Source organism: Ambystoma mexicanum, chromosome 4q, assembly GCF_040938575.1.
Source record: "Ambystoma mexicanum isolate Mex_15411 chromosome 4q, UKY_AmexF1_1, whole genome shotgun sequence".
Classification (NCBI taxonomy): Eukaryota; Metazoa; Chordata; class Amphibia; order Caudata; family Ambystomatidae; genus Ambystoma; species Ambystoma mexicanum.
In genome coordinates this window covers 418,575,440-418,598,046 of record NC_090928.1, presented here as the reverse complement: position 1 = coordinate 418,598,046, position 22,607 = coordinate 418,575,440, and positions in this window count along the sequence as shown.

Here is a 22,607-nt window from a genome sequence, read left to right as displayed (position 1 = left end):
CTCTGTTGTGGAGTGAGTTACGGGACCAGAGGCAATTTCCGTTCCATCAACTGTGTTGATGACATCTAAGGTGTTTTTTTGGGCGAGAGGTAGGTTCATCCTGGAAGCCAATTCACGGTCCACGTAGTTTCCTATGGCTCCGCTATCAACGTATGCTTTTACCGCATGCATCTGAGATGGCTGTTCTGGATCTACGAGGACCATTGGAATGATGAAATGCGAGGTCTGAGTGTCCTTCTTTAAGCTCGGCAAGCGGACCTCTACGCTTGCCGGGCGAGATCGTTTCCCGAGTCAGAGTTTTTATCTGCTGCCCCCACGACCTTCTTAGGCAGTTTTATAGGACAGTTCTGCAGAAAATGGCCAGTATTCCCGCAATATAAGCATAGCTGCATTTGCCGTCTCCTTTCTCTCTCTTTTTGAGTCAAGGGTCCTCTCACCCCACCGATTTGCATAGGTTCTGAGGCTTCTGCTCCCTTGGAACTGACGTGGGTCTTGACCAACACTCGGTTCTCAAACTTGGCTCGATCGGCCTTCCTATTTTGAAGTCTGTGATCTAGTTGGACCACTAGGTTGATGTATTCCGCACAATCTTGAGGCGGGTTCACAATTTGGGCCAAGACATCTTTGAGTTCTCCTCGAAGCCCTCGATGGAACAATGTGATTCATTTAACTTCAGGCCATTCGGTTTCTATTATTAGTCTATTAAAGGTTGCAATGTAAGAAAGAAGATCCTGATTCCCCTGTCGTAGGGACAAAAGTTCGTTATCCAGGGCCTGACCCTGGGAGTGTCGGGCAAAAAGTCTTTCAATGCTTGTTTGAAACACCTGGAAATCCCGAAGAATTGGGTCATCCTGATTAACTAGAGGAATGGACCAATCTGCTGCACTGTCGCTGAGATAGGACAGTACAAAGGCTACCTTGGCTTGATCACTTGGGAATGCTGCAGGTCTGCATAAAAAGTGTAAGCGGCACTGATTCATGAATACGGCAAACCTTTTAGGGTCTCCGGCAAAACGGTCGGGCGGAGCCAATGGAACAGTTCCTGGCAAATTTATTTGTACTGGGTTACTTGATGGTAGAGGAGCTGGACTAACCCCGAGTCCAGGTAGGTGTGTTTACCCCACCTGGTTTTGCAATAACTGTCTGGCCAAATCATCTGTCCGTTCCTTTGAAACTATCAGTTCCCTTCTAAGGGAAATAGTTTCTTGGCGGGCGGAGTGCACTTCGGCTCTTAGCTCCCCTAATAATTGGGCTAACTGATCCGTCTCTGAGGTCTCCATAACGCCCAGGTGGCCTTTTGTGGGTAGGCTTCGCATTCTGTTACGCTCACCAACTCTTGCTATGTTCTCACCTGATAGTTTGGAAAGATTAGCTCTCCATCCTGCCTCAAGCGCAGGGGCGCGTAGATGACCAGTTACTTCACTGGTGTGGGATGTTGGAGAGTTGCAGAACGGTATTGACTCCGTAAGGAAATAGTTTGAAAAAGAGTTCAAAAACGTCTGGCCTTCACTCTGTCCAAATTCCCTAGGTTGCCTTAATAGTTCTTGAGAAGAGTTCCAAGTGGCAACCAGTAAGATGCAGGTAAGTGTTTATGGATTCTGTTCAGTTCGATAATAAGGACCTGGTCTAACCTGTGACCATTTCCTTTTGCAGGCGCTGAATCGGTGGCGGTCCGGTGATTGTGGCCTCAGGCAGTAACTAGGTAAGTCTGTAGCGGAATTCGGTTTCCCCTACTTGCGCTTTTGTGTTGCTTTTGTTTCCCCTTTGGGGCCGGGGTACGGCCGAGAAGCTGTGGAGGCCGCGCCGACCCGAGATGAGGTAAGTACCCCCTGTGGTATCAGGTAAGTCCTGGGGATTGCCTTTATTGTCTGGGAATGCTCCCTTGCTCACCTTATTGTCTTTATTTCCACAGGTGTTGGAGAGCGGCCGCTGGATGCTGAAAAGCGCGATGGAATGCGGAGGATTGCTTCAGGTGAGTTCCCGCACGGCGCTGCAGGATGCGAAGCGGCGCGCGTCTGATGATTTCTTCCTTCTAGGTCAGAGCCAAGAAGATTCAGGATTCAGGTAAGGATTGCAGGTAAAAACTCTGGTTCTAACCTTCCCTCTGCTTTCTTTCAGGTTTTCAGGAGCTCCGGCATCCAGGCGGGCGTGGCTGAAGACTGGAAGCTGCTGCAGGCACGGTGAGCGTTACGCTGCAGGTGCAGAATAACGCGAAGCATGGGTTGCTGTCAGGGCGTGGTTTAAATAGCCTTGGAAGTAGTTCCAGGTAAGTATCCTTCCGCGGCCCCACCCGAGTAAAAAAATAGTTCCTAGGGAAAAATAGTCCCTCCTAGGCCTCATTTGACTTCTGGTCACTGGCAGCATGGTCTGCCTCAGGTAAGTTAGCAGCATGGTCTGCTTCAGGTAAGTCCTTGACCATGTGCCTGGCGCCCATGGCGCCAGGACTGATTCTGAACTTATGAGCCTGGCGCCATAGGTGCCAGGACTGCACCCAAATAGCCCCTAATTGGGGTTCATGGGCTTGCATTAAATGTCATGATGCCTGCTTCCGGGGTAGCTGGGCCAAACCTGGTTTCCCGGGGGCAGGCATCGTGACATCTGTCCTGCCTGTGATTGCAAGTATTGCCTGCTAATCTCTTCAGTGCGTTCTTTGGTCACTATTAGGTCTCTCCGGAGGGCATTAGTCTCTTGTCGGGCAGAATGAACCTCAGCACGAAGCTCTCCTAGTAATTGGGTCAATTGGTCCATTTTTGATGTCTCCATGGCGCCCAGGTGGATTTGTTATGGTAGGCTTCGCGTTCTGTTACGCTCACCTGGTATCCACAGGGAGGCCACCCAGCCGGGTTACTCGCTGGTATGCTTCTCAGCTTTGCCCTGATGTGGTCTGCAGGGAAGGTTCATCCTGAAAATACAGGAGGACTGTGTTCAAGACTGACCGACTGGGCTAAGTATCCTCCCTCCACCCCCCGTATGATTTCAGTCCCTCTGGTGCCCTCTTCTCACCTTGTGGTAGAATTAGGCATGCTCTCCGTCCTGCCTTCTTTGCAGGGGCGCGTTGTCTTTCATGAGCGAGTGCGGTCCAGTTACTTCACTGACGCCGGCCGTTTGATATTGTTCAGGTAGGTCTTATTGCTATTCTTTAGTTTTGTTGCTATGCTGCATGCCTTTCTTTGTTTAAATGTCTCTTTTTTCTCCCTTAGGTATGCAGAGCTTCAGCGCGGCGAACTGGCTTGGTTGTGCCCCGCTGGTAAATGATGACACATTAAGAGCACTATGATGCGGTAAGTAAGCGCTATGCGCAGCGCTGCGAAGTCTTCCCTTTGCTAACCTGTGTTTTCCTTCCTTGTAGGTTGCGGTGTTCTTCAGCGCAAGTGGAATGTCCGGAGTGGTGCCAGCCGAGAGGCGACCAGCCAGGTAAGCCTTTTGAGCAGTTCGTAATTTGTAAATGTCTCTACTGCTTTCTTTAATGTTGCCTCTATCTTCCTCTTTCAGGTCGTTCTGTCCGGGAGGCGTGCAGATTCGAAGAAGCTGTTCTCAGTAGCTGTGAGTGTTTAAAGATGAAGACTGCAGGTAGGATGCTGCTGCTAATGATATTCCTTTTGTCTCCTTGCAGGTTCTGCTTCACCGAGGTTCGAGGGAATAGCTGGACACGGTGAGCATCACGTTGCAAGCTGCAAAGTAACGTGTAGCGTGTTGTCTTGCTCGGGTGTGGTTTAAATAGCCCCAACAAAATAGTCCACGTAAAGTAGTCCCTAGGCTACCACACCCATAACACTAGACCACATAGCTTGGTTCTTATGAACCAAGCTATGTGGATGCCTCCATGTTGGCTGACAATACAATAAAGTAGTTCCCAAGCACATTGTTTTTCATGGTGTATGAGCCTGGTGCCATAGGCGCCAGGACTAGCCCCATGAGGGCTTTTGAAGAGGATGCCAGGCTCTAGAGGCCGAGTCCTGACTCCCCCTGGCCAATGGGTTTGCCAGAGGGGGTTTTGGGCGAGGGTCGTGACAGCACCAAGGTATTAGGGTTAGAGTGGTCCGGCACTGCGTGAGTACACATTTGAAAGACTCTAACAAATGCCCCGCTCCTGAACAAGGAGGATGTGTTGAACTGAGAAAACTACAAGAACCAAGAGGCCCCAGGGGAGGCCAGCGACAGATGTCAAAGTGGTCAAACACGGGTTGAGTCAAAATCCCTTGTACAGTTGTATTGCTCGCCAAGAGTGCATGGATAGTTATTTATCACCAGTACATTTGCAGAGCAGAGCAAATACTTTGAACGCAGGTAGACGGAACAATTACTCACAACCAGACATGCAGTTAGCAAAATAATAAGCACTTATACCCCTACTTATTCATAGTTAAGCATACATAAGCGACAAGTGATAACACAGAAATAAATCACAGAAATGATAGTGAATTAAAGAGAATACATCACCATGGGCGTAACTGAATCCCTCATCTAGCCAGAACCGGCTGGAAGACCCCGGTAACAGCCAGGCCGAGAGCACAACAGCCCACAGGAAGGTCAGAACAAGACGTCCCCCCTCCGACTGAGGTCTTTGTGTTTTTTCCACCTGACCTTTCCAGAGCTCCGCATATATGCCCTCCTCAAAAAGGGGTGGCAATTTCTCAAACCTTCTGGCATTAGCGCTTGCGCATTGATAAGTGACCGTTGGTTGCCAGCCGGGCCAACCGACAGTAACCCCAAGGAGCAAAGCTTCCCTCTTCTAAAGCACCACAGAAAACAATTCCATAACTCATCTTCAACCTTGGCACGGAAATTATCTTCTTATCGGGTACCAGCTGGCACCTGTGAATCCCAGCAGCTTTCCCAGGACAGTGTCCTTGACTGAGGCCTGCATACCAGGCTCAGCAACGAATAACATTGAAAGCATGTTTTTTAGCAAAGCAAGTGCAGTTTTCACTGAGGCATGGAGTAAATATCCATTCTGGCTCTGAGTGCCCCCAGAATGCACTGCGCATCAGAGCCATGTTTTAGCTCAAGCATCACAATCCACCCTTGGATATTTACCTTCCATAGCCCAGTGGTAGAGGAGCCGGTCTCTGAAACCGACGAAACATCAGAACTAAGTTGGGAATACATTGAATACAAGAAAAACTAATTATTATTATAATAGGCAAAATAATACAGATGCAAGCAAAGGCGTAACACAGTGTACCCCCAATGTCAGGAATCCATGAAAATAACCAATCCCACCAATTCCCAGTATGATCTTGAGACACTTGGGAAATTAGGTCCCTTAAACCTCTAATTTGAGTTTCAATGGATCGTGAATGGTCACTTAGATTGAAACAACACATACCTTCAACTGCGTTACAGCCCAAATTATGTTTCAGCAAGAGATAATCAACGGCAGCCCTGTTTTACAGAGTTGCTTTTCTAATAACTTTGCTATCAAGGAGCAACTCTTCTAATGCTTGAGAAGCATGACTAAGTCCTTTCACCACTAAACATGCTAGTTTAATCAAAGATTTATAACCCCCAGCGGCTAAACCCCAAACTCTTACTAATGAAAGGGCTAATGCTAGAACCTCAGTCTCTGATAGCAAATGTACATGTGAATCACAATCTGGGGATAGACCCACAGATTCAAAAGTTGATCTTTTGCTTCAAGACATTGCTGGGTGTAAAGGGAACATCATTAGCCGTAATCGAGTTAAGGCACATGGACCTCCGGAAATGTTAGCTGGAATGTAAGTGTATGTGATGTTGCCACATGAGAAGAGCCATCCTGTTGGAAGTTTCACATGATTCAGATGACTGGCAGCTATCACTGTATGATTGCAAGACATAAATTATTCACACTGGTACATGTGCTTAGAACTCGTGAACACAACCTTTTCTCAAACGCAGTTTGATTTTCCTGTTTGGTTAAATTCAACTGCTGGCATTTGCCAATTTCTTTTACCTTGCAGGTCATAAAGTAACACACATCGCCTTGAGTTCTATTGTATGTTATAATACGTGTCAAGTTTCTCCACTTGCGATCTGTTTCCTGGCAAAACCTACAGTACTCATAGACTGAAAAGGATTGTCTGATATCGGAATCTTGAACTGCAGAATCATTGTTCATGACGCCGAAAATGTGCTTTATAACCGGAACTGCCGTCGGCACCGCTACTAAACAAGTAGTCAGCAAAGCTTCTGCATGTTGCATCTAAGTAAGGCAAAAGTGCGTAATGTTGAGTACTTGCTGTGCCACATATGTCCACATATTCTCTGTTTGGGTAATCATCGGGGAATATTTTCGCCGTCCTAAAGTTGTATAGCTGGCATCAACGTTGTTTGCGTTTGCACCTGACATGTTTGCCGCATTCCACAAATCCATTTCTTCGGTCTGGCCGGCTTTTCAGCATTGGCATAGGGCTGCTTTTGGACATCATTGATCATCATTATCGGTTTCCCATGAATAGCTGGCACAGATGTGACATCCCTCACGGACAGCAGCATGCCGTTTGACTCTCCCAGTCAATTTAGTCCCACAATTACACCAGCCAGACACAGGATCTACCAGGCAAACCCAGGAAAGAGATATCAGTGTTGAAAATCACTCTCTTAGGTAAAATTTGTCTGCGGGCAGATGCTGCAATTTATTTCTACTGGGCTCCATTACTAAAACTACCTGGTCTTTGCCTGATGCAATAACATCTGCGGGCACTGGTGGGCCACTTGGTCTTTCAACCCACACCTTCGCACCCAGTACCATACTGTCTGAAGAGCCAAAACCACGATCCCCACGGGTAGTTAACACTGTGGGAGCCACCCCCTTTTTAATCATGGACAACTTAACAGGAACAATAATCAACTGGGCCACCCGATCGCCCTTATGGATTGGTAACACTTGGTCCCCACTATTCATCAAGATGGCTTTGATCTCGCCTTGGTAATCGGCGTCAATGACCCCTCGCAGCACCTGAACTCCCTTCAACACTAGGCCAGATCTAGGGGCAATCCATCCCATATGCTCTGGAGGAATTTGTACCCCAATCCCTGTTTCAATCACAACAATCCCTCTCGGGTCTAATCTTATTTCCTCATGAGAATGCAAGTCTACCCCTGCTGACTCTGGAGTCGCCCGATAGGGAGCTAAAGAACCCGGGGTAATTTCCCAGTACAATAGGGTCTCTCTAACTGAGTTGGGTTGAATCTGTAAAGCAGGAGTCATTAGTCATAATAATGGAGTTTCATGATTATTCACAGGCCTATTGTTTAGCACTTGCACCGCATCAAACACATGATCACGCCAGCCTGCTAAACTGCCATCTCCAGATTTACGCAGCTGTTCTTTCAAAAAACCAATGATATTTTCAATTAATCCTGAAGCTGCGGGGTGATAGGGCACGTGGTAGAGCCACTCAATACTCTTTTCCTGACAATATTCCTGAATTAATTTGCCTTTGAACTGTGACCCATTGTCACTTTGAATCTGCAAAGGCACCCCGTAATGCAATGTGATCTGATCCAACAACTTAATGGTGTTCAGTTGTGTGGAATGTTTGCACGACAAAACCATCATATATCCAGAGTATGTATCCACAATGGTGCATGCATACTGACAGCCTTTACTGATTGGCAGAGTACCGATGTAATCAATCTGCCAAATTTGACCTGGTAATTTTCCTCTTCGCAACGTACCCTGGACAATCTGAGGGATAGGCCTGTGCTGTTGGTGTTGGCACACTGGACATTGCAAAATGATTGTTTTCACTACCTCTAAAGGAATACTGATTCCTCAAGCTTGTGCCCACCTGGTAGTAGCCTTTTCTCCAAGGTGCCCACATTTCTGGTGAGCCCACTTGGCCAAACCCTCCAAATCGTCTTCCTGAGCCTCCGCGTCCTCAGATGAAATGTTGGTGTGTTCATCTGCAACATAATTAAACCAATGTACTAATGTATCTGTAGCACAATGCGCATCCACATGATACACAGTAACTTCACTTTGTGATAACATTTCCGCAATATCTTGCCACAGTCCTTTTCACCACAACTCTTTTGAATGAATCTTCCACCCATTCTTTTGCCAGGTTGGCAGCCACACCGCCAATCCATTCGCCACTGACCATGAATCTGTGTACAAATAACATCGACCAGGGGTCTCTTGTTTCAATGCTTGGTAAACTGCATAAAGTTCTGCAAACTGACTGCTCTTCCCTTTCCCTGACGTTGTTAAAATATTTTTAGCCAGGGCTACCAGCGGGGGCCTTCTCTATTTGCCGAAACTCTCACCATTGTTCACTCCTGGGATTCCCCTGACTGGTGAGGTTTGTTATGTGGCTATGATGAAGCGGTTGGGTGTTACCACATGGGGAGAGTTGTTCCCCGATGGGAGGTTCGTCTCCGTTGATCAAATGAAGGAAAAGGGAGATATGTCGGTACTGGATGTGTTTCTGTACTATAGGTTGAGGGTAACGATACAGAGGCTGTTCCCTTCCTTCCCTGAACCACCAGGGGTTGCCGTGTTGCTCGATAAAGTGATTGGGGAGACATAGAGAGGCGTATACTCTCTGAATTGTATGGATTGGCTCTAAAAGGCCGGTCTAGTGCTGTGTTGTCCTCGAGGGCGGGAAATACCAGTTGATATCTGGGAATACTGTTGCATGATGATTAGGAAAGGGGTGGTGAATTCGAATTATAAGTTGATTCATTTCAAATTTCTACATCAAGGTTATTATTCCCCAGCTCAACTAAAGGGCTACTTTCCTCAGAGGTCGGGGACATGCTTCCGATGTGGCCAGGAGATGGCGAGCTTTCTACATGTGGCTTGGTAGTGCGTGGAGTTGGAGCACTTTTGGAAACGGGTGTTTGGGGTAATTGGGGATATTGTGGGGCAGCAACTCGCACCGGATCCTGTAGTAGCCCTGTTGGGATATACAAAACAGATACCTGAGGAAACTAGGAAATTGGTGGGTCTCCTCTTGATTTTAGCGAAACAGCGGGTGGCTATGGGGTGGGGTCGGAGGCAGAGCCCAACAGCTGAACAATGGTCGCGAGATATACTGTATTGTAACGATATGGAGACACGTTGGGGTGCACTGCGGGGAGAGCATCAGGGTGATAGCCAGATGTGGGATGTGTATACCATGTAACTTCTCAACCAGTCGGAAGTGAGGACCCCGCATCTCCTGTTACGCAAGGATCCCCCATGTGGCTTGGCCCCAGGGAGAGATCCCAGACAGATTTCGGAAATCAGAGATGTGGACTGGACAGCGTGAACGCTACACCTCCGTAGGTGTGGAGGTCAAATTGGAGGGGTTATATTTAGAACAACAGCTTTATGGTCCACCCAATCTTCCTGACTCTTTCGGACTAAGATATATATATCTTTTTAGTCTTGGGATTGTATGACACCGCTTTCCAGTATCGCTCGGTTCCCACATATCAGGCTGAGCCATCTGTAAACCAGGCATGCTCTGTCTGCTCTATGGTCAGATCGCCATAAGGTACTCCCCATTTCACGGGAGACTCGTGTTTCTCAGTTACTTTCGGTGGTATGTAATCTGAGGGTGGTATGTTGGCTACTTGCTCATGTAATTTTGCAACACCACCCTTCCCTGATTTAGCTCTGTCTTGAATGTACCATTTCCATTTGATTATGCTGGCTTCTTCAGCGTGTCCTACTCTGTGTTTTAGGAGAGCTCAGCACCCATTGCATAATCGGGATTTCAGGCCTTATCAACACATCATGCCCCACTGTCATTTGCTCAGTATCGACCAGGGCCCAATAACATGCCAGCAACTGCTTCTCGAACGGAGTGTATGAGTTACCAGCATCGGGCAACTTACGACTCCAGAACCCCAATGGGACACGTTTCCTGTCCTGTTTCTGCCACACACTCCAGTTAGCGTAATTGTCTTGCACAGACACATTCAATTCCACTTCGCCCTCCTTCAATGGCCATAGATCAAGCACCTGCTGCACGGTGTCTTTCGCCAAATCAAATGCTTTTTGCTGCTCCTCCCCCCACTGAAACTCATATTTCTTTCGTGTCACTTTGTAGAGCGGAGCCAGTATATGCCCTAAATGGGGAATGTGCTGTCTCCAAAACCCAAACAGCCCTATGAACTGCTGAGCTTGCTTTTTGTTCATTGGAGTGGTGAACTCAAGGATTTTCTGTCGGGCCTTCGGCACCATCTCTCGATGCCCATTATGCCACTGAATCCCTAGGAATATCACTGTCTCAGCAGGGCCTTGAATTTTGTTCGGGTTAATCTCCCACCCTTCCTTCTTCAATCCTTCCATAATGACTTCTAACTGGTTTTGCACACTGCGCTCATCCTAACCCTGAATCAAAATATCATCAATGTAGTGAGAGATCTGTATGTCAGGTTTACACGGTATCTTGTCTAAGTGCTCTGCCACCAGCCAGTGACAGATAGTCAGGCTATGTATGTACCCCATAGGTAACCTTGTGAAGGTGTACTGACGCCCGCTCCAAGAAAATGCAAACTGCTCTTGGCACTCTTCAGCAATTGTCACAGAGAAAAATGAATTGGCTAAATCTACCAGTGCATACCAGGTCCCCTCAAACTTTTGGACATCCTCAAACAGGGTAATGACATCTGGGACAACGGGCACCAAGGGAGGAGTGTGTTTAGTTAACTTGCGGTAATCTAAGGTTATCCTCCAATCACCGTCCCCTTTTTTGACAGGCCAGAGTGGGTTGTTCCACGCGGTAGTAATAGGGCGTAACACACCCGCCTCTACGTACTCTTTGATGGTGTCTGAAATTTCCATGTGCTCCCCGCACTGGCGTAACAGGGGCCCCCGCAGCCCACAGGGTGTGGGGGGCCACGCCAGCACATGTCCTGGGAGAGGGCCAAACTGGACAAAGAAAATAAAAATTCAAAAATATTTTTCTTTCTTTTTGAATTCAGTCTTCGTTCATGAAGAAATTATTTCTGTCACAGAAATAATTTCTTTATGAAGGCAGTGTGACTACAAAAAGAAAATGTCTTTTGAAGTCCGAGGGCTCCGCCCTCCCCATGGCATGGAAGACGCTAGACTTGAGGCCTCCATGTCATGGGTTGGGGGAGCCCTATGATTTCAAAAAGAAATAGGGCCTCATTACAAGGCAGGCGGAATGGGTTTAACGGCGCCGGTAAAGGTGCCGGTGCCGTTAATCCCATTCCGCCCTATTACGAGGTTCCCTCGCGGGACCCGCTCTGGACATCTGGTCAGACCAGACGTCCTTTGTGGGTCCCGCAAGGGGACCAGGGAGCTAACAACGGACCTGTTATTAACGGGCCCGTTGTTAGCTCTCTCCCCATTCCCATTGAGCCCTATGGGGGCTGTAATGGGAATGGGGACGTATTCCCTGAATGGAGAAATGCCGGGGCCTCCAAGGCTGGAATGGCCCAGTATTTCCCCATTCAGGGACCACAGACCCGGACCCGAGTTTGGAGGCAGCGGCCTCCAAACTCGTAATGAGGCCCATAGTTTATTTTTGAAGTCACTCTGCTTCACAAAGAAATTATTTCTGTTATGGTTTGGTCCATAACGGAAATCATTTCTTTATGAAGTCAGAGTGACTTCAAGAAGAAACAATAGACTTCCTTACGGGTTTGGCGGTAACCGTGCCGGTGCTACCGGCAGGTTGGCGCCGGACCCGTAATGATTTACTGGTGCCCAACTTCCCGGTAACACCAGGGGATTACAACCACGGCGGTCCGGGAAGTCAGGCGCCGGCAAATGGTAAGACCCAATTTCCATAGAGTCCTATTGGACTCTATGGGAATGGGGACCACGGAAGCACCGGCACCGTTTATAACGGTGCCGGTGCTCCCATGAAAACTGCGGGTGGGTGCCATTCTGCCCGGCAGGTCTGACCTGCTGGGTGGGACGGCAACCGCCCGCAGAGCTGTAATATGCCGGTCCAGAAACAACAGCGCTGGTAAGCTTACCGGCACCGTTGTTTCCAGACTGGCATATTTGTAATGAGGCCCAATTTCATTTTTAAGTATTAGGGCTCCCCTTAACCCCATGATGTGTGCGCGTGTGAAAGTATGGTGAACGGGTGCACACTTAAATGCACGGGTGGCTGCCTGGATGTGAATGTATGGTGAAAGGGTGCACACTTAAATGTATGGATGGCTGGGTGTGCGTGTGTCTATATGGTGATTGGTGTGTGTGCTTGCATTCAGGGGCGCAACAAAACCTACATTTCAGGGGGCTAACCTTTCAAATGTTGGGATAGGCGCTAACTTCATGGGCGGTGGGGGAGGGGCAAACCTATTTGTTTGGGGGCATCTAATTTCTTTACTCATTTTAATAAGACTATTCTAGTGCAGCTTCAATGTTAAAAGCAGTTAACTCTCTCCTTCAAGGTTGAAAGCACCCACTTGTGGACTGCTGTGAGAATGAGTGGTCTCTTGTTCCCTCTCTACCCTTCCAATCACTCCCCTGGCATTCAAGTATTAAACCCACATCACGATTTCAATTGCATAAAACGTTTGCCATTTGAAAGCAGGTACTAACAGTGAAATGCTTTATGTTAGTATTAGCTGGGCTCTTGTTAACAGCGAAACCCAGATGCCATTTAACATCTGTGCCCTGTTCTGTCTGGCAACTGCTCTAAAGGTCAGCCAGGTCGAGTCAACAAACATAGCCCAAAGTTTCAGGGGGATTGCTGAATCCCAGTCAACTCAATGGTGTTGCACCAATACTTGTGTTTAATGGGCCTCATTACGACCCTGGCAGATGGACCATGGTGCTAATAGCACCATGGTCCATGCCGGTAACTTTCCGACTCCGCCATGGCGGAATGGGGAATTACCACCCCATTCCGAGGTTGGCGGAGTGGTAATTCCCCATGCCGCCATGGCCCTTCCCCATTCCCATTTTTGCCCCATAGGGCATAATGGGAATGGGGAAGGCGCTAAGTACGGTGCCGCAAATTGCGGCACCGTACTTAGCACCAAGGTCCCTTTGCGGCATGGTTTTTAACGCCTGCAAAAAGCAGGCGTTAAAATCATCATCCCGCAAAGGGACCTTGTAATCAGGCGTTAAGGGTCTGCGCCGTTTACGGCGCCGTAAAACCCTTAACGCCTGACTCGTAATGAGGCCCAATGTCTTGATTACTCATTACTACTAGCCCTATTCTTCCTCGTCCCAGTGTGCATGAGAAAGTACTTGTGTATAAGGCACTCTGCCTCATACACAAGTACTGGGATGAGGTAGAGGTACATGGAGGTAATGCCTGACTTAGCTACCTGTACTCTTCATAACTCCTAATCCCACGCTTCCTCATCCCAGTACTTACCTATGAGGCAAAGAGCCTCATACGTAAACTCTGGGACAAGGAAGAGTGACATGGAGGTAATTCCGAGCCAAGGAGCTGATTTTGGAGGTTGGGGTAGGGGTGGTAGGGAGAGCGGATGTGTGGGGGGGAGGCAGGATTGTACAACAAATCATAATGCTGTCCATGTCCAGGTTAAGCAGGCATGATATGTGGTATTAGTGGCTAGAGGCATTTTGGTGCAGCCAGTCTAGTCAATCCTCAGTTTGGTATGACTTTTTTTTAACTGGGCATTTCTGATAAAGCAGTCCTGCTAAGTGAATTACCTGGCTAGACTGCCATTTGGGTGCTACCAGTCTAGCCGTTTCTTAATGCGGCATTGTATATTTTTCTGGGCATCTGTGATCAAATGATATGATATAAGTCATTTAAAATGCACCGGTACACAAGTATTTCTAGGCGCGACAAGACAAGGGAGGGAAGATAGAGGTAGGACAAGACAAACGATCTTACTAAGCCTTGTGTCATTCAGATTGTGCAAGTGCGAGAACGAGAAGTGCAAGGGGAAAGGGAGGGGGGAAGTGCAAGGGAGAGAGGAGGGAAAACAGGGCAGCAATGCTCTGAGTAAGTGCAGCCACAACAGCGTGGCTCTGGGTATTGCAAGGCGAACAAGGGACTGTAGGGTTACAGTTACAGCCCCTAGGTGCTTGGTAGGCCCAGAGGCAGTGCAAGGGTGACTGATCAAGAAAGAGTCTGGACTCAGTGAGACTCTGAGGGTAGCCAAGCAACCAGTCGGTACAGCGGACAGGTAGGTCAGGTAGGCCAGCAGGGGAGGGAGAGCGAGAAAGCAGAGGAGAAGAGTAAAGTTTTGAGCTGCTTCCGGAACTTCAGGTGGTCCAGCTCAAGTTTGAGAGGGCCAGGGAGGCTATTCCAGAGCGAGGCACCTGCAGAGGAGAGAGATCTACCCCCACTCTCGCCCTGGAGAAGTGTCTAACCCTTAGAGAGTTGTAGGTAGCTGAGCGAAGGGCTTGAGAAGGAAGATATTTTGGAAGAGAGTGTTGGATGTAGTGAGGGCCCCAGGCCCAGAAAGCCTTGTGGACAATGCAAAGGTTGTTGAACTTGATCCTTGCAGCAACTGGGAGCCAGTGGAGAGATTCCAGGGCTGGAGAGATAAGATCCCTGGGCTTGAGGCCAAGGATAAGTCTTACAGTCCTGTTCTGGATTAGTTGCAGAGGGTGGAGAGTAGAGGAAGGCAAATTGAGAAAGAGGCTGTTGCAGTAGTCCAGCCTAGAGAGAACCAGGGCCCTGGAGACAGTGAGCTTCTGGTGGAAAATGAGAAAGGGAAGAGTTCCTTTGAGGAGGAGCAGCTGGTAGTGGGACTTCTTGGTGACGTCCAAGATGTGAGGAGAGAAAGAGAAAGAGAGAGTGGATTCAAAGATAACACCAAGGTGGTTTGCCTCACAGGAAGGGCCGAAGGCGGGCAGCCAGAGTGAGAGAGGGAAAGCAGGGGCAGGAGTCCAAATGAGAGAGGATCGCCATCTTACTGACATTAAGGCAGACATCGTTGGAGGCACACCAATCCTGAATCGCAGATAGACAGTCAGGAATGAGCGAAGGAGTAGAGGAGTCTGAAGAGAGCCTGAAGGAAAGTGGAGTGTCAGCTGAATAACACTGAAAGTTAGAGGAGAAGGTAGAGTTCAGGTGGGCCAAAGGGGCCAAGTAGAGGTTGAAAAACCATGGTGAGAGGATGGAGTGGAGAGAAAGGACCTGATCTGTGATGCCTAGGTTCTCATGGAGTCGATTGATCAGGATTGATCAGGATGGCGTGGTTGACCATGTCGAAAGCAGAGGAAAGATCAAGGAGGAAGAGGACAGAAGGAATCCCGGAATCAAGGTTAGAGAGTAGATCTTTACAGGTGTTCAGGAGAGCAGTTTCTGTGCCTGTGGCAGCTCTGAAGCCAGACTGAAGGCCATGGAGACAACCAACAGATTCTGTGTGGAGAGTAAGCTGGGAGATGGCCAGCTTTTCCAACAGTTTGCCCACGAAAGGTGTGATAGAGATTGGGCGATAGTTTGCCGGGCAGGCAAGATAGGCAGATGGCATCTTGAGGAGTGGGTGCATAAGGGAGTGGTTAAGGGGAGAAGGGAACGTTCCAGTGGCAAAAGAGTGATTACAGAATTGGCCAAGGCTGGAGTGAGGGTGTCAATATGGTCCTTGATGGTTTTTATGGAGCAGGGGAGCACCTGTTTGGAGGACACTTTCATAGATCGGACTTGTCTAGAAACCTCGTCAGGTGTTGTCAGAGCGAAAGAGGAGAAAGGAGGAAGAGAGGTAGAGATGGCCAAAGGGGGGCTGTGAGAGGAAGAGGGAGAGGAAGAGGATATGAAGGACAGGAGTTTTAGCAGAGAAGTGAGATGACAGAGCCATACATAGGGCCTGGGAGGGAACAGGAGAGGTAAAGACCGCAACAGGGTTGATCAGTTCCTTGCAGATTTTAAAGAGTTTGGCTGTGTTGTTAGAGGCCACAGGCTTGAATATGTGTTCTCTTCTTGATGAGTGTTAATGCTTGGACTGGCATTTTGGCGCAACCAGTCTAGGTATGTCTAAATGTGGCCTGGCATGCTTTACTGTAGCAATATTATGTGTCGACACTGGTCTACATTGTGTAGCCAGTTGGACATGTTTGCATTGTGGCATGGCATTTTTAATAGCAAAGTATTAATGTTCCTGTGCACTGTCGGTGACTTGCATCAATGGGATTGGTGTTACCCTACAAAACAATTGCAAACACTTTGGCTTTTTAGGCAATTTTTCTCAGAAAGTGTGCTGTATATTGCATTAAAACACATATTTATATCTTCGCCTAGTGCAGTGTGTGGCATATCCCTTCAGCAGCACCTCCGTGCGTATTTCGCAAGCGTGATAATCTATGCCAGCCCAGAGTTCAGCTTGACCAGTGATTTGTTGCTGAGTTGGGGGGGCCTCAGCATGGCTCGCAGGGGGGCCCCCACATTTTGTGTTACGCCACTGGCTCCCCGGGAATGTAGTATTGCTTCATCTCTACCCGCTTGGTCGCCACAGGCACCTGCACGGGGGGCATGTTCAATTTACCTACGGTAATGGGTGTGCAGGTCAATACACTCACCCCAAACTGATACTTTTTACCTCCAAGTCCCAAAGTCAATCCTTCTAGAATGTCAAAGCCAATTATGTACTCAGGTATCGGGACAATCAACACTTGGTATTTCTGCCTAGTCAAATTGCCTATTTTCATATCCACTTCTGTTTGTACTGCGGAGGTCTCCTTCCCCCCAGCCCTGTAATGTTAAAGTGTCTGCCTTTGAATCGTGTTGGATTTCCATGAATCAGAGAGGCTTCCGCCCCTGTGTCTATCAATGCTCGCACCCCTTGCGTATTTCCCGGCCCCCAAAAAATTTTAACATTAAAATGGGGCTGCCGATCAACTTTTATGCGAGCGGACGCTGCCGAAGCTTGGCCGTAACCCTAGTCAAATTTTGAATTAGTGTAACCTGACTCTGCCTCTAACATCGCACTCACCACCTTCCTCAAATCAGCATATGTTGGCTGGTACGGGGAAGGTGTCCCCATAGACCCTTCTTCCTGTTCTTCCTCAGGAGGGGCGGAAGGTGAGGTGTCCCTCTGTGGCTTAGTCACCACCTGTTTCTTAACCTGTTTATAGTGCTCTTTGTCTGCAAGCCCTCTCTTTTTGTACAGTTCATACATTACCCTAGTTTCAATGCCATCAATTTCTTCTCGTGGCACACCATCCTTTAACAAAGTCAAAAACATGTCCTTTCTGGACATTCGGGAGTCTCTACTATCTTGCCTCCTGCCTTCAGTTCTTCTCTCACTACGCCCCTCTCTCTCCCGCAGCTTGTCATCACTCTTGTCCCACTCCCCTAAGTCTGCCAATTGCCGAATGGCATCCACTACTTCATCAGTGGGTTTGCCCGTCATACCTACGAGCAAAGTCATAATGACACTTTTGTATGCGGGCGCAGCAGTTCTGATCACCATATTCCTGGTCGAAACTGAGAGCGGGACGGCCCCCATGTGTCTGTTGCATCTACATGAATTGCCTCCTTCATAGCATGCTCTCTGACCTTTTGAATCGCCTCTTTCAAAGTGTAGCACTTCTTTCCTCGCTAGGCCAATCTGTGGTAATAGGATACTTACGATTACATGCCTGGGCCGCTAGGTGCAACAAAGACACCTGTGAATCTTGCCAATTTTCATCAGGGGGCGGCCCTGCCCTTAAGACCTCCTGTACATTGGTGTCAGTTGACAAAGGCAAAAAGCGCGGTGAGTCTGTGGAATCTACCAACAACCCTGCAGCGCCCCCATCTAGCAATCTCACCATTCATGTCAGTAAAGGTTCCCCTGACTTTTGCCTCAAACGAGTAATGATTTCCCCAACCTCCTGCTGGGTGTAATCTTCCAGCGTGGTTAAATCCACAACCCCGCCTGCAGGATTCTGTGGGTGGGGTCCGGCACGCCGTCTCCTAACCGGCTTCACTGCCACTGTCTTTTGCTTCAGTTCTGCATTAGAATCTGACTCATTTGCCGAGCTACTCTCTGGGCTTGTTGAGTCAAAAATGTCTCCATCCCACTTATCAGGGTCCCAATCCACACATGCAGTAGCGATTACAGTTGCCACTTTCCTTTGGTTGACCCCCTCACCTCTTTTTATACTTATTACGAGCTACCCTAACCGTGGCCCGCTCTGCCACAGCCTGATATTTATCAGCCTTGTCTTTAAAAAGTTTAATCTGAATTTCCTGCATCAAAGCTATCTGTTGCTTGGCAGCTAACTCTTTTTCTAATTGAAAAATATGCTCTTTCATTTCTACATTTTTTTAATGTATTTTCCTATAGGCATGGAGGAGGACCCACCCCCGCCTGCCCAACGCAATGCATTCCCTTCCCCTCTCTACTGAAATCTGCTGTAAACAAAGCATTACTTCTGACAGAGCAGCTTCTTCCAAACTACTGTCCCATGTTTCACTCAGACCAGCTCCGCACGCCGACACCTGGGCTAACTTATCATATGGGCTTTTAGCCCACCCTGGAATCATAACCTCGGGACATTCACCGCCAACGGGAACACCCTTTTTCCTGAACAAACTATTCATCATTACAGTAATTTGCAAAACCTCTTTTTTTTCTTGTTTCTACCCTGCAGTCACTCACGCAAGCACGCACACACACAAAAATAAAACAGATTAATACAGTCCAACACTCACTGCCAAATGAAAACAAACTTTTGCTTGCAATGTAAGCAAAGCCTATCTGCGTTCAAACAGATTCTTTAATATTTGGTGCAATTCATCACAAATATCCCATCCTCGTCGCCAAAAATGTATTGCTCGCCAAGAGTGCACAGACAAATATTTATCACCAGTACATTTGCAGAGCAGAGCAAATACTTTGAACACAGGTAGACGGGACAATAACTCACAACCAGACAGGCAGTTAGCGAAATAATGAGCACTTATACAGCTATTTATTCATAGTTAAGCATACATATGTGACAAGTGATAACACAGAAATAAATCACAGAAAAGATAGTGAATTAAAGAGAATACATCACCATGGGCGTAACTGAATCCCTCATCTCGCCAGAAACAGATGGAAGACCCCGGTAACAGCCAGGCCGAGAGCACAACAGCCCACAGGAAGGTCGGAACAAGGCGTCCCCCCTCCGACTGAGATCTTTGTGTTTTTCCACCTGACCTTTCCAGAGCTCTGCATATATGCCCTCCTCAAAAAGGGGTGGCAATTTCTCTAACCTTCTGGCATTAGCGCTTGCGCATTGATGAGTGACCGTTGGTTGCCGGCCGGGCCAACCGACAATAACCCCAAGTTGCAAAGCTTCCCTCTTCTAAAGCACCAGGTATCACATGAGTTCTCCACACCCTCCAAGTCCAGTTCTATCCCCTCCTCCTCACCTGAACCCTGAGGGGTTTCTTGAGTCTTCTTTTCCTTCTTCCTTCCGATGGCTCCTTTTTTTTGTAGCGATAAGGCCTGCTCCAAAAGGTAGCCACCGTGGTAGTTGATAGACCACAGCGTACCACTGGCTGCTCTCTCGGGACAAGCCCTCAGAAGGGGAAAAAAGCTGGAAGGCTAAAAAAAACCCTATAGAGATCCTGGGTTTTGGAGTGGATCCTGTTCTGCAGTGGACTGTAGAGAACTGAAGACTGCACTGGTAGCAGTTCTGGCAGCAGGTGTATATGTGATCAGACAGGTAGGGGGCTGAACTCCAGAAGATCAATGGAAGCACTTGGAAGACAGGACAGATCAGCAAGGAAGAGTAGACCGAGACAAGGAAGGACAGGGGGAACACGGGAAGGAAAGGGGAAAGGAGGGAGCTGCCAGGAAAAAAGAACGGGAAAAAGAGGGAAACAGAAAAGGAACTGGAGGGCGGCTAAGTAAGGATGAAGCAGCTCGGAAGGAACAAAGCAAGGGGTGGAATGGAGAAGAACACGAACGGGGCTCACAGGGCAGCGTCAAGCCAGGATACAGAAATACGCAGTTGCAACGCAACGGCCGCTGGCAACAACAGGAAGTTAATTCTCTGGCGGCCGCACGTCGCAACCACTAGACCGAGGACGAGCACTGGGCTTCCGAATGTAATGGAACGCTCAATGGCGTCTAAGCCGCCAGCGATTCCACAAGCGTTGGGAAGCCCAGCACATGACAGTATGCCCCCGTCCAAAGTCCGCTCCTCCGGGTTTAGCCGGGTGAGCTCGGTGAAACTTTCTAACTAACCTAGGGGCATGGACAAACGACTTGGGCTCCCAAGAGCCTTCCAAAGATGGGTAACCTTTCCAATGTATGAGATATTCTAAACGCCCCTTGCGGTAGCGCGAATCACATATCTGAGACACTTCATATTCCTCAGGCAAAGGATGTAGAGGACCGGGACCCTCCTGTCTAGGTAGGGAAGTTGAGCCTGGGGCCACAGATTTAAGGAGAGAGGAGTGGAATACAGGAGGAATGCGTGACAGACTTTTAGGCAGTTTTAGGCGATAGGCAACTGGGTTAATCTTGGCAAGTATTTCCAAAGGCCCCAAATACCTAGGAGAAAGTTTGGACGGAGGTACCCACCGGGGTAAGTACTTAGTTGACAGCCATACTCTAGAACCAACCTTCCACTCAGGGCATGCTCTACGGAAGCAATCCGCCTGGGCCTTGTATCGGTTGCAAGCCTCAGCTAGGGCTTTAGTAGCTATCTGATGAGCAACCGCTATGTTCTTGAGGGTGGCTTCTATCGTGGGAATGTTAGTATGGATGGGAGTGTCTAAGGGTAAAGCTCGAGGATGCAGACCATAAATACAATAGAAAGGACTAATGCCTAAGGCCAAGTGCACTGAGTTGTCATACGCGAACTCGGCTGTGGGTAGGAGTGACACCCAATTGTCTCGAAACTGATTAGAATAACAGCAAAGATACTGTTCTAGCATGGCGTTGAGGCGTTCAGTTTGCCCATTGGTTTTGGGATGAAAACATGAAGAAAGTGCCCTATCTATCCCCAGGGAATTACAGAGGGCTGTCCAAAAACGTGAGGTGTACTGACTGCCTCTGTCGGAAATAATCGTCTCGGGTAGACCGTGTAGGCGAAAAACGTCCCGAATTAATGTTTCTGCCATCTTGGAAGCAGAGGGTACCCCTGCCAAGGGGGAGTAATGTGCCAGCTTAGAGTACGAGTCCACAGTGACCATTATACAAGTACACCCCTAGGATTCTGGGAGATCAACGATGAAATCCGTGGATATCTGCGACCAGGGCTAGAGGGGGGCCGGAGCTGGATGAAGTAGGCCATAGGGTCTCTGCGTACTGTACTTGTTTCTGGCACATACTGCATAAGCCTTACAGAATCTGTCAATATCACTACCCATCTTGGGCCAATAAAAGGAGCGGGAAATTAACTTGAGTGTGTTCTTTACCCTTCAATGCCCGGCTGTCTTGCTGTCATGGCACCATAGCATTACCTTCCGTTGAAGAAGAGGAGTGGGTACGTACACCTTCCGGTCAATGAACAAAATACCATCTCTTTGTACAACCTGGTGAGAACCCCTAGGCAAAACAGTTTGTGTGGTGGCTGTTGCGGCCTTTAGGTCTTGCAGAAAAGAGGACACCAGGTAGACAATCTTGTTTCGGGGAAACATAGGGTTAGAAGGTTGTTCAGTGAGACAGTCAGAGGACTCTCTGCGAGAGAGAGCATCCGCCAACACGTTCTGGCTGTCGGGGATATAGGTCACAGTGAACTCATAGTGGCTAAAGAAATGTGCCCCTCTGACCTGCCTGGAGTTGACACACTCCAAATTCTGCAGAACCATAAGATTTTTATGGTCGGTGCGGATGAGGAAAGGGCGAACACCCCCTTGGAGGAGGTGTCTCCACTCTTCGCAAGCTGTTTTGATAGCCAATAGTTCCCTTTCGATGACTGAATAATTCCGTTGGCTAGCCATGAAAGTCCTCAACAAATAGGCTATTGGATGTTCCACCCCATTCCATTCTTGAAGAAGGACTGCCCCTGAGGCCCCGGCGGAAGCGTCCATCTCAACGATGAAGTCTTTGGATTGATCAGGTTGGCATAATATAGGAGCTGAACAAAAGAGTTCTTTGAGCTTCCGGAATGCCCGTTCAGCTTCTCCGGTCCATTGAAAGGGATGGCTTCCTTTCTTCAAGAGTCCTGTGATGGGTAACACAACTTCCGAAAACCTAACGATGAACTTCCGGTTGAAGTTGGCCAAACCTAGGAATCTCTGAATGTCCTTAACGGAAGAAGGAGTAGGCCAATCCAGAAGGGCTGCTACCTTTGCAGGATCCATCTTAATCCCTTGTTGAGTTAGAATATATCCCAGATAGGGTACCGTGGAGGCTTTGAAAACACATTTTTCTGGCTTGACTAATAATTTGTTTTCCAAAAGTCGGTGTAGTACTGCCTGCAGATGCTGGTCATGTTCTTGAGAATCTCGGGTGAAAACCAGGATATCATCCAAATACACTATGGTATTCAGGTATAAAAAAATCAGAAAACAGACGGTCCATAAAACGTTGGAAGATGGCCGGTGCATTCACAAGGCCAAAGGGCATAACTCTGTATTCACACAGGCCGTAGGGAGTACGGAAGGCCGTCTTCCATTCATCGCCGCTCCGGATCCGGAGCAGATGGTACGCACTTCTAAGATCCAGCTTGGAGAATATTGATGCTCCCTGCACGTCTTCCAGTATATCGGAAATCAGGGGCATGGGATATCGATCCCTTATGGTGACCTTATTAAGGCCCTGGTAATCTATACAAGGTCTGAGATCCGAGG